At 35.3% G+C, this 14,824-nt stretch overlaps 1 protein-coding gene across 5 annotated transcripts in view; it reads left to right on the top strand.

Annotated features, from left to right (window-relative positions):
• Nucleotides 1–14,824, top strand: part of FHIT (fragile histidine triad diadenosine triphosphatase) — a 511,778-nt gene that overhangs the window by 15,801 nt on the left and 481,153 nt on the right. The window contains exon 1 of one of the 5 annotated variants that reach the window (XM_090148334.1): nucleotides 12,990–13,021. The exons of 3 other annotated variants lie outside the window; for them this stretch is intronic. The gene's annotated coding sequence lies outside the window, so the exon portion shown is untranslated. Of the gene's footprint in view, nucleotides 1–12,989; nucleotides 13,022–14,824 lie in introns of those variants that run through there. One more of the 5 variants, XM_090148340.1, reaches the window with a different exon arrangement.

Here is a 14,824-nt window from a genome sequence, read left to right as displayed (position 1 = left end):
AAAATGGCTGTTGGTCATCTTGAAGGCTGGGAGTATAATAACTACCCACAGGGCAGCTTGTTGATGAAACTTGTTGTTAGCCTATTTAATATTAAGTGACATCATAATTTAAAAGCCCACTGGTTTGGTCAAAAGCCACTTCAGTTTAATCCATCTGATAACCCTTACATTTTTGCTTGTACAAATTGATCTTTTGGCTCTGCTTAGTTGTCTCACTGACAAAGGTACGGCATAGTTCCCCTGTATTCTTTTTACTGATACATAAATAATTACTTCCAAATATTTATTTTGTAAGCCTTTATAGCCTCAGAGTGCAGGAAGGAGAAGATACTGTAAAGGTAAGTGCATTTGTTGTGTCGTGTTGACAAACATTGCCACACATCCTTTGCTGTTATATTCACAGATCTGAAGTTCATGGATTATAGATAAAGCTGACAGGACAACTTCTTTAGCCACCTGGCATTCCTATCATACAAAACTGCTGAGCGGTGGTTAGAGGGAAAGTGTAAAGAAAGTTGATGTGCTGAGGGTGGCCGAATCTTAGAGAATGATTGCTGACTTTGGCTTTGTTCACAGTAGTTAAGGTATTCTGGTGTAGTTATGTTTGCAAAGATTAATGCTGGGTGTATTTAAAAATAAATGCACTGGTTTTGCTTCTGGTCATTAGTACAATAGTGCTAGGTAGGGAAAAAAATGTTAAAAGTGGTATTTTTTTTTCTTCTCAATTTACACGAGGTTCGCCTATATAGTTGCATTTCTACAGGAAGCTGGAGATAAGATATATAATACTGCAGAGATCTCATTCCCCCTCCTCGCCCCCACCCCCCTCTGTACTCAATAATTTCTGTGAATAAATCACTGAAAATTAAGTAACTCAGGATGATAGTTAAATACATACTAAGTGTCTTGGTAACTTTAGTATCTGAAGAGAATTTAGCATTCTGTGCAAAACTACTTATTCTTTGATTTGTATTTAAAATGGAAATATATGGGTTGTTTGTTTTTTCTCTTTTTAGGAAAAAAGAAGAGTGTATAATGCATTAAGCACTGTGGCAAAGACTCATTTTCATCCCATGATCTCACCTCTGCTTTCAATGAGTTCTTTTCATTTTGAGATTTTCAGATGTCAGCTTAGGAAAAGTTGAACTTTGATATCACTGTTCAGTGATATCAATTCCAATATCCCAGAAAAGAACTGTGATAATTAAAGGAGTCTGCAGCACAAAAGGATGATTTAGAAATGAGAGGCAGTCACATTATGCAGTGAAATTTAAACTAGTATAGACGTGTGTTGTCATGAATTGTAACTAACTGTGATCAACTGTTGAAACGTTTGTTAAACAACAGATTTGTGTGATATAGAAGAAATGAATGTGTTGTATGGGCTTGATAGTTTTCTGTGTCTGTTTTTATTTAATGACATGGTAAATTGATTTTTAATGTTTGTATGCACAGTTAAGCTGTTTATAGGTAGATGAATGCACACACACAAAAAAATTGGAACAGATATTTGTGGTATTTTCAAAGGAAAACTTTTGAGGTGCAAGGTGTAAGGAAGTATACTTGTGTGTGTCAGCAGTGGCGTGTAGGTTTATAGCTGTTTGTACCTGCTTCATCTTCTGTTTGATTATAGTCATTAACAAGCACTCACCTGTTGTACTGCATGTGATAGGTGACCTGTAAATTAAATATGCATGTGTTAATCCTTACTGTGTTCATCTCCAGCTTAGAGTCTTGGCTTCCGTTTCTCTGTCCCTGATTTCCTTTATTTGGTCTTTATTTCCGTAAAGATTCCTTTCAGTGTCTGCATCCTTTACATGGCCGCAGTACTTTTAAGATGCGTTTTTTTCCCAGATGACCTCCTTCATGTAGCTGATATTCCTAGAGACATTGTCTGTGCTAAAGTATTTGTGTGTATATATATATGTATATGCATAAATATATATGCATACACACACACACATATATATGTATACACACGCACTTCAAAAATATAATTGCATGGAGCCACATTGGATGAATTTTGTTGTGTAAATTTTCTGAATTTGGAAGTAGCTGACTTTGGAAACTTCCTGTAAAATATAGAATTAATTTGTCCTTTTAATTTTAATGTAGAAAATACTTATAGAAGTAGAATAACAATTATATTATTGACACATTGTGTGCAAGTGTCATCAAATATAGGTTTCCTTTAACCAACACACAATTGGTAAGTCCTTAGCAATCCCCTGATAAACACTTCTGCTTTAAGGTCAGTCCAGACCTCATGGACTGCTTTTGCTTTCTTTGATAAAAGCAGAAGCAAGCATGCCAAATTGCTTTCCTCCAGCTTAACCCTAGCACTGTTTGAATTCATAAATGCTACAAAAGGGAAGCTTATAAACGCATGCAACACTGAAGTGCAAAAATGTCATGCCTACCTAATCTATTTCGTGGGAAGAGGCGAAAATCTTTTTATTCCTTTTATTCCTCAAGTCTCAGTAAATATGAGTTTTGAATCTTATGCTTAGAATCAAGCATTGTCTTTCATATTTTCAATGGCTATAAAGCCAACATTTTCTGCCTTTGATATATTGTCTCTGAAATGAGGCAGTAAAGGAGTCTTTCTTTTGCTGTACTGAATTAGAAAGGCAAGCTGTGTTTTACATTTTTTTTCACTTTTTCGGTACTTGTTTATATAGTACCTGTTAAATGGCTGTTTTTCTGAAGCTTTTGGTTTCAAGATAAAGTATTCAAGTGGTAACGCACCATTTAGCAGATGAAACAAAGTAATGCTGCACAAGGGCTCTCTATGGTGTCTAGTTTACAGAAGCATTAGAAATACATAAATAGGAGTTTTGCTGTGCTTTGATAACAAATACATAGTTTTAAATAAATGGGACAGAAAGAAAATGATCTTAAGATAGAGCACTTGAGAGAGAAGGTTCTCACGCTGCAAACAGGCTTGTTGCTAGAGGTGGGGAGGGAATCATGCCTTGATATTTCTATCAAGTTTTTGCATAGCTTTTTAGCTCAGCACAAACTGTTAGCAGCAGTGATTCTGCAGTGGGTGTTTTTTCAGAGTTGAGGAAGATGAATTCGTAGGAAAGGAAGTGGAAATGAAATAATAGTGGCTCAGGTTTAGTGCTTGTGTTGGCTACTGCACGTTTTTGTGTGCCTAAGTTGAATAGCTGAATGAAGTAATTTTTCATTTGCTTGTGTTGTCTTAGATACTTCACATACAACTAAGGTGATATTGTGGTCACAATTTTTAATTTCTTGTTCACAGATTATGACTGGTGAGTTCTGAGGCTTGTCTTGAGTTGTACTATGGAAAAATGACTTTTGTCAAGGACAATATTAGGTTATATGTTGTTCCTTTTCAAAAATACAACGAAGAATTTTTACCAAGAGTGGAATATAGGTGCCTGTAAGCTTGTACAGATATTAATTTGTACTTCACATACACTATAGGGATTTTAAATACATATAGTGATTTTTTTTTTTTTAAAGTATCCATGAGTGCTGGTGGTTTTTATTATTTTATGGAGGAGTTAATTCAGATTTCTGAATGTTGGTACAGAAACAGTGCTTGGGAGAATTTCCTGATTGCTCATATTTGTCAGTCAATTTGCTGCAAGAGCCCAGCAGGGCATAGTCCTTCAAATTTCCAAAGATTGTTTTCAACATCTTGAAAATGAGGATTATACCTTTCAGGCTACATGCCATGAGACTGTACAGGTTTTCTTCACAGTTGCTGCTAAATTTGTTTGAATTTAGGTATGGATTACTTAATGTGGTAGCATGTTTTCCTGATGGGTGCATGATATGACATTGAAATTCACTATTTCATAATAGGACAAAAATGCAATGGCTTTATACTACCCAAAATGTGAACTTCACCAAAATTAAAATTCTGTAATGCTTCTTTCTGATCTAGGAGATTCAGAGGATGTTGCTGTTGTTTTGGAATTAGTGTTCCATTGTTATACCAATATTTATTGTGTAAGATGGAAACATTTTTAGCAATCAGTCAGAACTGTTTTTTGTGAGTGAAATAAAACAGTTAATCTTTGTAAGCTGTTATCACTGGGAGCATTTTTTTTTGTTTTCCTGAAGGTGGTTTAATGGTGTTATAAACTGCTAATTTGAATCAGGTGAATCTACGAGCAGAATTTAAGGAATAATGTGTTCCTCAGGTTTTAAAGATGTGTAACCAACATCTCGTGTCTTATCAATGAGTTTTTACTTTGTCTCATCATAAACATTATAATTTAAAATAATGTAGTTATGAAGTTGAAATTCTGCCTACCAGATGCTGCATTATTCTGTTTTGAAAGATGCTGCTTAAACCCAAGGGCCAGTCTTTTCTCAAGGAGCTGTTCGTTGTAGTGCCAAGCCTTAAATAAGACAGGTAATTGTTAAGTTAAAATCACCTTCCTTCCAAATGTTATCAGTTCTTAAAAAAAAAAAGACAAGACTATTTCAGTTGATAGTCTGTCAACCAAGTGAGAGATCAGCAGAATTTTATAGAATGCAGATGGCACAGAAAGATGCAGTATTTCAGTGCTAGCACACATTTTTCATTATCTGTCTGATGACAATCTGGTTATTAGGTTGTTATTTTTCTCACAAATTGGAGCATGTGGCTAATAATTAGTTTGCTTTAAAGCCCATTCAAAATGCTGATGTATTTCTCATAATTCTTTTGCCCTGGGTTGCATTTGCTAAGGGCTAACTTCTTAGACTTGTGGAAAAAAAAAAACACAGCAAAAACAAAACAACAAAACTTGTTCATTGGGCTAAACATGAAAAATGCAGTTTTGCCCGATTTTCTAGAGAGAATATAATGTGCAACAGAATTCTCTCTGTGCAATATTCTTGAAGCCTTAGCTTCTGAGCAGAAATGGTAAAAAGAAGTTCAGATTACACTTAAAGGGATTCCATTAAATCATAGATGATCTGAAATTAAACTTTAATCATTGAATTCAGTATTTTAGCCTGTGTTTTTTTTTTAAGAACTTGAAGATCAGCAGCAACATTCATTGGTCTGGTTAAGTATGTTCTGCTTACACTACAAAACAGATGGCTCTTTGCACCAGCATATGGAGGGTTTTGTAAAGGAATTGTTTGTGTTTATGGTAGTTACATCACACAGTAATTGTTTATTTTTTTATATACTTCAAAATTGTCCACATATGATCAAGTCTTCATCCAATGGAAACTGCTATACATTTCTTAATAGTAAGAAAGATAGCTGTATTAACGTAACGTTTAGGCACTGCTGTATGATAGCAGAAAGACTCAAAGATTCTCAAGAGCTGGACAGACTGGCGAGTTGGGCAGGGAGGAACCTGATGAGGCTTAAGAGCAAGTTTAGAGTCTTAAAGCAAGCATCAGTACAGGTTAGGGGATGACCTGCTGGAGGGGAGCTCTGTGGAAAAGGACCTAGAGGTCCTGGTGGATAACAGGTTGGCCATAAGCCAGCTGTGTGCCCTTGCGGCCAAGAAGGCCAATGGTATCCTGGGGTGCATTAAGAAGGGCCATGTTCAGCAGGAGGGAGGTGATCCTCCCCCTCTACACCGTTCTGTTGAGGGCACATTTAGACTACTGTGTGCAGTTCTGGGCTCCCCAGTTCAAAAAAATCAGGGATCTCCTAGGAGTCCAGCGAAGGGCTGCAAAGATGATTAAGGGCCTAGAGTAATCACGAAGATTATTAGGGCAAGAGTAATGGCCTAAAACTTGAACACAGGAAGTTCTGTACTAACATGCAGAAGAACTTCTTAATGGTAAGGGTGATGGAGCACTGGAACAGGCTGCCCAGAGAGTTGTTGAGTCTCCTTCCATGAAAATAGTCCAGACCCATCTGGATGCCTGCTTTAGCAGGAATATTGGACTTGATGGCCTCTTGACGTCCTTCGCAACCGCTGTGATTCAATGTTATTAAAAATTTGCTTATTGAAAGGTTCATAAAACTACCTGGAAAGTATTCAAGGAAAGTATTCAGTAGGAACCTCTTCTGATGCTAAGATTTAGAAAAGGACTTTGAATATTTAATAGGGAAACTTGACATGTTAAAACCACTCCCTGTGTGGTACCCTCAGGATAAAGATGAAGGTAACGTGTAGAACCATTCAGCTGTTTTTTGATGCAAGCTCAAACCTGGAATCAAAAGGCTGAGCATTGAGGCCAGGCTATCAGAAAAATTTAAGGAGAGACTTATTTCGTTCAACTATGCTTCCATCCACTGAGGGGTAAATATTTCCGCAAGAATAATCATTGAAATACATCATCACCCTGGCAAGAGAATTCTGTTAGGATTAGCAACAGGGATAGTACATGTCACTGCAGATGTTAGACACTCTTTAAACTAATTCAATTAGGTAGGCTGACAAAAGGTTAATGCAAATCAATGTTAAAAAAGGACATTCTTTATCATGCACTTAAATTGCTGTTTTGAACTCTGAGTAGAAAGCAAATGAAGATTCTAATTTTGTATCTCATACTATATACTGTCAACATAAAAAGCTGGCTTAATTCAATGAGATTTTCAATTTATATCTAAAGTGTAATTTTCATAACTTATGCAGCACTTCACCATTATTCCTGCTTATCCATTCTGGATGTATGTAATGTCATTTTTGTATAATGGCGAAGTTTAGTATCTAAATAATCATACTATGTCAGTATTGTAAGTTATAGTATTTCAGATTTAAAAGCAGAAAATTACAACCATTTAAATCAAAGCTGCAGTGTTTTGTTATCCCTAAAATTCAGTGACTATTCAGTAACATTACAGTAATACGGTAAATTCCTTTTCATTAAATAGTTTTCCAGAAACCTTTTGTTATCATCTCTAAGCTTACACCACACTTCTGTATCTTTAATTATTGTCTTTCCCCCTCATTTTCAAATGAAAGGAGAGTTTGTTGGAATCTATGCTAATCTTCTTAGTAGACTGAGATGAATAAAGAAGGCAGAAACTTAGCAGTTTGTTCCTGCTGCTTTCCCAGAAGGTTGTCCCTCTGTGCCCAGAGGACCTTTCTCAGGTAGGCTGAGGTTTCCATGAGGTGGAGTGCTGAGGAGTGGCTTCATTGTGGTGACTATCATGCTTGGATTCAGTGCTACAAAGCAAGGATGGCTTTTTGTCATGCCCTTGTTATGAAATGTCAGTTTTTCACCTCTCAAATGTGCTGTCATTAATGGTTAGAACTAAGCAGTTACGGTACCTAATTGATTCTTCTTTTTACTGATCTCAGTATTCTGTGCTTAGCTTGAGAGAGTATAAATTCCTTCCCTGATTCACATATATATGATTTAAAATATAAGTAAACCTTCTTACTTTCATTGCTATAAAAATGACATATTTAGATTACCAATATTTTGCTTAGCTAATCAATATTTTATATAAATCAGATTTTAGAAATGTTTATTTAGATGTATCAAATGGTGAACACAAATTTGGACAACAAAATCAAGTCTGACCTTTGATTTGACTTTTGGAGAAAAAAAAATATGAATTTCTGCTTCAATGGAAAGCAGCATTTCCATCCTAAATTTTTAATACTTTTTGCTCCAGGTTGACTTATGCTTCTTGAAATGAAGGTGCAAGTCAATACTAACTGAAGGCAAATACTCTTTGTTTGAAAGACTGGCATAAATTCGCATCTATTTCAGGTAGTATTGAATATACTCTGAAGTTCCATTAAAATTCTTACAGTGTTTGGGAGTCAGGATGCAAAGAAAATATCTCACTTCGATTTATACTGCTTTTTACTACAGCACTGCTTTAGTTTAGCTTGTTTTGGTTTTTTTTTTCCCCCCTTTAATTTTTTGCTAGTTTAACAAGCTAGAGGATGGGAATAAGAGAGATGAAAAGGGGTAACAATACAGAACACATTTGAAGAGATTTTTTCATTGCATTAAGAATGTTTTTCAGTGTTTTGCTAGGCACAAACAGGTAGAAAGAACAGAGGCAGGCAGAGTTATTATCTTCAGCATTAAGATGAACTGAAGTTAATAATGTATTGCTATACATCAACAACTTGAGAATTTTTTCAGAAGACGTTTTGATGAGTTCAGAGGGAAGTTGGTGGTATCATTAAATAAGTTGGCAACTTCTGTAACCAGCTTTTTGTATTATAGCTCAAGGGAAAGTCAATAAGCTTTGATTCCTAGGATTAATGTAATTATTTTGTGTTTTTTTTTTCTTGGCTTCTTCTGAGGAAGGCTGCAGTAATATAATATCAGATGGCCAAAAGCAATTCAGAAAGCCAACGTCCCATAGGATGACGTACAAACGTAGGAAGACTGGGGGTGGAATAAATCATTTTCTCTGATCTTGTTAGCAATTAAATTATTACAGAGAAGCAAATGTACAGGCAGTGCTAATGCCAGAATATTCTGAGAGGAAGAGAAGCATAAGCTTCTTTGATTACAAAGTACTATTTTTGAAGTTTTTTTCCCTTCCTCTCACCTGCAGTATTTTCCTTACACAGTGTACAAGTGTTCTCCTTGCCATTTGTTTTGGTCATTTTAACAGGCTATTTTAGGTCAGTTCCTGTTCTTCCATCTATGATGTCTATATCTGTGAGTGTACTTAGTCTCAGGAGGGAAAATAGTTTGTTAAAACAGAATATCCTGGAAGCATATAAGTGTGTGTGTGTATATATATATTTATATCAATATATTCTTAAGTCTTATTTGCAGGACTCGAGAAGCAAAAATGACATCCTAAAAACGGTGGATTTTGAGGTGTTCTAAGCAGTTTTTTCCTTTTTTTTTTTTTTTTTTTTTACTGGCTTGGATGCCTAATACAAGAAAACAATTTTAAATACCTAATCTTTATACATGGAACTCCACGTACAGAACTCTAGTAGTGGTTCTGTCTCTAAGCATAACATGTAATAGATCTGGCACACATAAAGAGAAATTTTGCCATCTCCAAGCAGAGAATGCTGTAAGGTGTTATTCCGTATCACCTCTGTATATCTCATTTTGTGCCAGTTCCTCTTGAAAGTGCATCCTGTCCTAAAACAGTGCTCTCTGGAGCAGCTGCTCTGGAGATGATGCTGGAGGAAATCCCTTGGGGTTCAGTAGACAGTTCCAGAACCATTTCCATTACGTGTCTGCTGGAAACCACCTTTGGCAAGCCCTGCTGTTCTATTCCCACCTGAGAGCTACACTGTCCATGGGAAGCTTTTCCTTTCTCCAGTCAAGCAGGCTTTGACACAGAAGTCTTTGCTCTCCATCTCTTCTTCTGCAAGCACTAGTGTGAATTATGAAAGTGCAGCAGAGGCTGTATTCCAGAAGCACTTTATGTGAAGTGAGATGTAAAGTCTAGAACATCGTATTGGGATTGAGTTATTTTCACAGCTTTTTACAAGAGGCTGTAAGTTGAAATCATCATAGGAACTGTTATTTAAAACTGGCCAACTTCATTCTGATTAAAGTGTCCTGTACAGCTGTAGAGTTGACAGGGTGTCATTTAGCAGCTGTGGTCACAGAGATCTGCTTCCACAGTCACTTGAGTAGCTAGCAATTAGCAGCCATCATAGAAGGTTAACTTCAGTGCTAGTCTCACTGCAAGCCTGCCCTGAAGTGTCAAACCTTAAAAGCTGTAACTACACAAATACAATTCCATGGAAATCTAGCTTTCATAATCCAGGATTTGATGTGCAATGTTTTCTAGTTAAATCCTGAAATTATTTGGAAGTTGTCAGTTACTGTTAAGAATAATGTTCTGAGCGGTTCAACGTAAGGGTAGTTTTTTCAGATGCACTGAACTGACTGAAGAGCATAAGCCCAATTTTGCAAGAGGCTTATCATTTGCTAAGGTTACACTTCTTCACTTGATGAATTCAGTGAATTAAATTCTATTGAATTAACTGCTTAGTGGTTTCTCTATGGTCATTCCCTTGGTAAACATTTGTAGTTCACGCTAATGTAGAATGCTGTTGTGTGATGTACCACCTTACAGTTACTACAAACTGAGAGACATCCAGCGAATTAGGAGCTTGTAGAATGATTATTCTTACCTTTACCACACCATAACCTCCCCAGGCTACCTGGAGCCACACAAAGCAATTACAGCTTCCGATGATACAGCTAAGCATGTTTTATGAATTCCACTATGTGCTTTATTAGATGTATGAGAACTTGTTGACCTGCATGGTGATTAAATTGTGAGATCTTCAAAACAAGGATAAGACTTGCAGGTCACTCAGGTGCTTTGGAAAATGGTATTTTGTGATGTTTATCTGCTACAGCTGATATTCTCTGGCATTTAATGGGGAAGCTTTCTGACTACGTGTAAAGCTGAACCTGAATGATGTAGTCTAAGTGTTCCTTCCTTGTAGTTTGTTTTCATTTTTCTTAATTGTCTTTTAGTAGGAACTAATCAGAAGAGCAGACTGTTGTCTGCTGAATGTTGTTTTGTGTAGCTACAAGTAGCGTTACATTGGAAATGCTGATGGGCCTTGTGTAAACCATGACCTTGTTTTCCTTGCCTTCTGGAGTTGTTTGTGGTCCTTGATAATTGAAGCAGGCTCTTCTGTTGTGTAACTAAAGCTTGAGAAATCTATAGTGTTCTTCAATTTCATATTTGTGTGTTTGATAGTGCCAACGTGATCCCACGATTCTTTGCTGCACAGGTTCAGTGCACTGACTCACAAATGCCTCTGCCCAATGAGACAGGAGAAAATAGGATTTTTCATAACTAAGGAAAACACGAATGTTGAAAGAATAGATGTTCAGTGAAGGCAAAGAAATGATTTTCTCAATTGTTAGTTTTCCTAATTACATGGTTGTTATCCTGCTGAAGTCCCGCAGGTAATGTAACAGCTTGTGTTAAACTCCTTTTGTCACTGTCTTAGAATACTTTTTTTTTTTTTAATTATTATTTCCTTGAGACACGATCTTTCTCAAACATTTATTTTGCGTTTTGAAGTAATCTTTAGATGATACCCTTTGAAATATATCATATTGGAGCATTAACAGTGCTGTTGAGTCCTTGAAAAATGTGGAAGTTTTGGGACACGAGGGTTGCCTAGAGTAGGGTTTTTGTAGTAGACAGTAATAGTATTATTATTAATTATTATTATCATTAATTTTGGAACCTTGAGTGGTAGCAACTGTAATTAATCTTTACTTTGGCAATACCAAGGTATTGCATGTGGAATATGTAAGATAGTATGTAAGTAGTATTCTGAATAAAAATAATGCTCATCAGCAGATAGCAAAGATGTGAAACATATTGTGGAGCATCCTGCATACTTCATTCTTGTAACAGCAGACACTAGTTGATATATAGGTAATTAATGGATTTAATGACTTTTTGCATGCTTACTTGAAAATTAAAATGGGAAGTTGTAATTAAATGGTAGCATCAAAATACTGTTTTTACTTAATGGTTTTTTTTTTTCACAGGTGTTTGTGTACATACCCACAAAGTCCTATTCATGGTGCAAATGTTTGTGTAAGAATTAAGTTCAAAACCCTGAATGACCAAGCAAATTTGATAGTTTGAAGTAATCTTCCACAGGCAGTTGGCTGTATGACTAATAGAATTATGTATGCGTAAAATTGCTTTTACTGTAGAAGCCAAAATGCAGAATAATAGCTTGTCAAACTGTCATTTGCAAGTGAGATCATAGATTTCATTGTCCAAATTAGGTTGTGTTCTCTTTCTTTTGTCAGGTCACATTCTAATAACCATATTGTGCATTAAACCCTGTGATTATCTGAACGCTTGACAGATGGTAGGCTGTTAATTTATATGTAAGAGACAGTGATTGCTTGTGCAGTAATAGTATTCAACAAAATATGAAATGTCAAAATTGACTATTTTGTTATGTTTTTATTTGACTTATTTCAGAGAGGTAATTCTAGCAGAGTAATTTTTTTCATAGCTAAACATATGCTTCATTTACTAGTGCTAATGCTTTGGGCTTTGAAGTCTTACATTGAAAGTTGTTTATTTGTTGGTCAAGAGTACATTAATATTGTACAGTGAAAATGACAAGTGTAATTATATCTACTAATCTGATGATTTAAATATATATTACTTGGTTTTAAGGAAAGTAGGTTAATTTTAGATGACTTAAGGTTTCATATCTTTCTGACCAGTTAGATTTATGTTAACGTAACTGTTCTATCTTTATATCAGAAGTCTGTTAAATTACACAGATGAGTAGGTAGATTCTCCTAACAACTTCAATGATCATTTTAATGCACTCTAAAGATGTTGCAGAAAACAATCCATCCAAGTCCAAGGGATTTTTCCCTTTGATGGATTTGACAGGTATTTGGGCTTCTAATATACAGCTGGGGGTAAAACAGTCAAAAGCAGTGCAATTTAGTACCACACACATTGCTGCAAACTATGTGAATGCCATGGATGTGCCTCCCAACTTGATTTTAGTTTATCTTCATCAAAGTAATGTTTTAGAAACCTCTTTGGGAGCAGTTGTTTCAAGGAGTTAAAGATTTGATGAAGAGAACTTGAAAGTGTATTCCAAGTGTATTGAGCAGCATGAAAGAGTGAAAAGGAGTAGAAGGAACATTGTCATATTTTCCGCAGCAATTAACATCAACAGATTGATCTCTCCTTGGAGAGCAGGCTCCTTCACAAACTACTGATTGCTATTAGTTTGTAGATGAAAACAACTAATAGAAATTTGACTGAGGAGTCAAAGATTTATTTTTAGTTTTGTGGTTCAGTTGATTCTTACACTTTTTAAAGAAGGTGCTTTTATTTTTCTTCAAATAAACACAAAAATACAAAATCACCACCTATTTCACATGCTTCTGAACTCTCAAGCTACGTCTGTAGCCTTAATGATACATTTCTGTAGTTCAGTTTTTTTGTTGTTTTTTTATTGTGCATTTATAATCAGTCGCTGTTGTGTTGAGGTATTCAGTAACACAGAGGAATAAATTCCGTGCTAAAATTCTTTAACCACTAATAAAATTATTTTTCTGTAAATTATGTTTCAGCAGGCAAAAAAAAAAAGAAAAAGAATTTGCCGTATCCTAAAGAATGGTAATCATTTCATTTGTCTTTCTAGTGTCTTAGCATTATTTTGTTTGTTGGGTGCTGGAGCTGGTGGGAGTTCTGAATGCTATACATTGCTTTTACAGAAACAGAGAAGATAATTTTTATTGAGCATGTGAGTTATGGAAAATTTTGTTGCCTTCCACGCTTGGGGAAAAAAGGGTTTACCATTAGTGTAGTTAATGTGTATTATATACACACTTGCTGTAAACATACTGGACCTGAAACATAATGCTGTTTTGGAAGAGGCATATGCACAAGAATTTCAGAAATAAAAACTCTTGCACTCATCTTCAAATATGAATGCTTTTACATGTATATTCTGCCTCTTAAACATTAGGAATGTATGTTCAGTCCTGGATGCTTGTGACATTTTGAAGAGACTGTAGAACAGCATAGTATACGTTGAACTTTGTTATAATGATATTTCCTGTAAATGTTACCAAAATAGAAAAACAACAATGCTCTCCAATCTGTTGGGCATACATACATACTCTTGGATCATTGTTCCAACTATGTACTACTAAAGAGAAATTTAATCTGGAGTAACAGCTTTGTTGTAGCCGTTCAGGTTTTTTTCAGTTTTATCTTTTGATGTACATAGCCTGAATCTTGTGGTCTTATGATTGGGCTTAAGGTGGTTGGCGCACGGTCATGCCTACAGTTGTTGGAAGAATTTCCCTATACTTCAAAAGTGCTTGAAAGTTTTCCCTTAATTATGGTACATTCATTCAATAGGCAATTAAAATACCTTTATAAAAACTTGCTGGAGAGCATTAGGAGAAAACAGTGCACATTGTGTAGTAAAGGATGACTCTATGAAATGCATTAACTAGAGCTTTAAACAAAGATGTGGTTTTAACAATGTTTGCTAAGTATTCTTTTTTTTTTTTTTTTTTTTTTTTTGCTAACAGTGTTGCATCTGTCTTTTTTTTAATTTTCTGCAAGATTGAGGAACTTCAGGAGTTTTTTTGTTTTAAACAACAACAGCAGTTGTTACTTTTTTGTCTTGTAGTGTTGCTCTTGATTTAACAAATTTGTCTATATACTTGTGGCAAAGTATTGCCATGAGCAGTATTATTGTTGGCATTGAAACTTTCAATAGTTGGAATTATTATAAGATTCAAATTGGTTACAGTGGCTAAATCATGAAGTTCCCAAGGAGTCTTCTTTTGGAGAGGAAACTTTCAAAATGTGTTGGTTTTTTTTTTTTTCCTCAATAATGAATCATTCTAGATTGGCTTTTCTTCATATGCCGCTATTTTCTGTTAGATTAACTTTGGTAAGGATGTCAAATGAAGCGTTAAAAATGCACTGAATGACCCACGTGCAATGTTTGTATTAACAACTCTCTTTAGGGGGGTGGGAAATAGGCACACTTAGTGGATTATAGATATTTTTTCAGATTGTAAATACACTGGAGATTGTGAAGGCTCAGTGGAACACTAAAGTTGTTGAAATATAACGTGTTATGCAGCAACAGCTTATTGTTATGCAATAAAGGAGAAAAAAAAATCATTGTATTTTACTAGTAATATAAAAAGAAACAAACCAAATAGCAAGTAAATGCACACATTAATGACTTCAGAAGTAGAAGAGCATACGCTGATTTAAGGGAGGAGGCAGTCCAAATGGAATGATTTAGAGATTTTTATTTTTTTTTATCCAGCTAATGATCACTCAGCATTTCATAAGCATTAATGAATTAAGCCTTACTGTAAGGTAGGTATTATCCCAAATTCATGTACTGCAGGGAAATTAATTCATTTGTCCAATTTCATCACCAATCAC

The sequence above is a fragment of the Phasianus colchicus genome, chromosome 11 (genome assembly GCF_987193195.1).
Source record: "Phasianus colchicus chromosome 11, bPhaCol1.hap1.1, whole genome shotgun sequence".
In the NCBI taxonomy this organism is placed as follows: Eukaryota; Metazoa; Chordata; class Aves; order Galliformes; family Phasianidae; genus Phasianus; species Phasianus colchicus.
The sequence above is the reverse complement of the archived record's forward strand: the minus strand, read 5'-3'. Positions and strand labels throughout refer to the sequence as shown.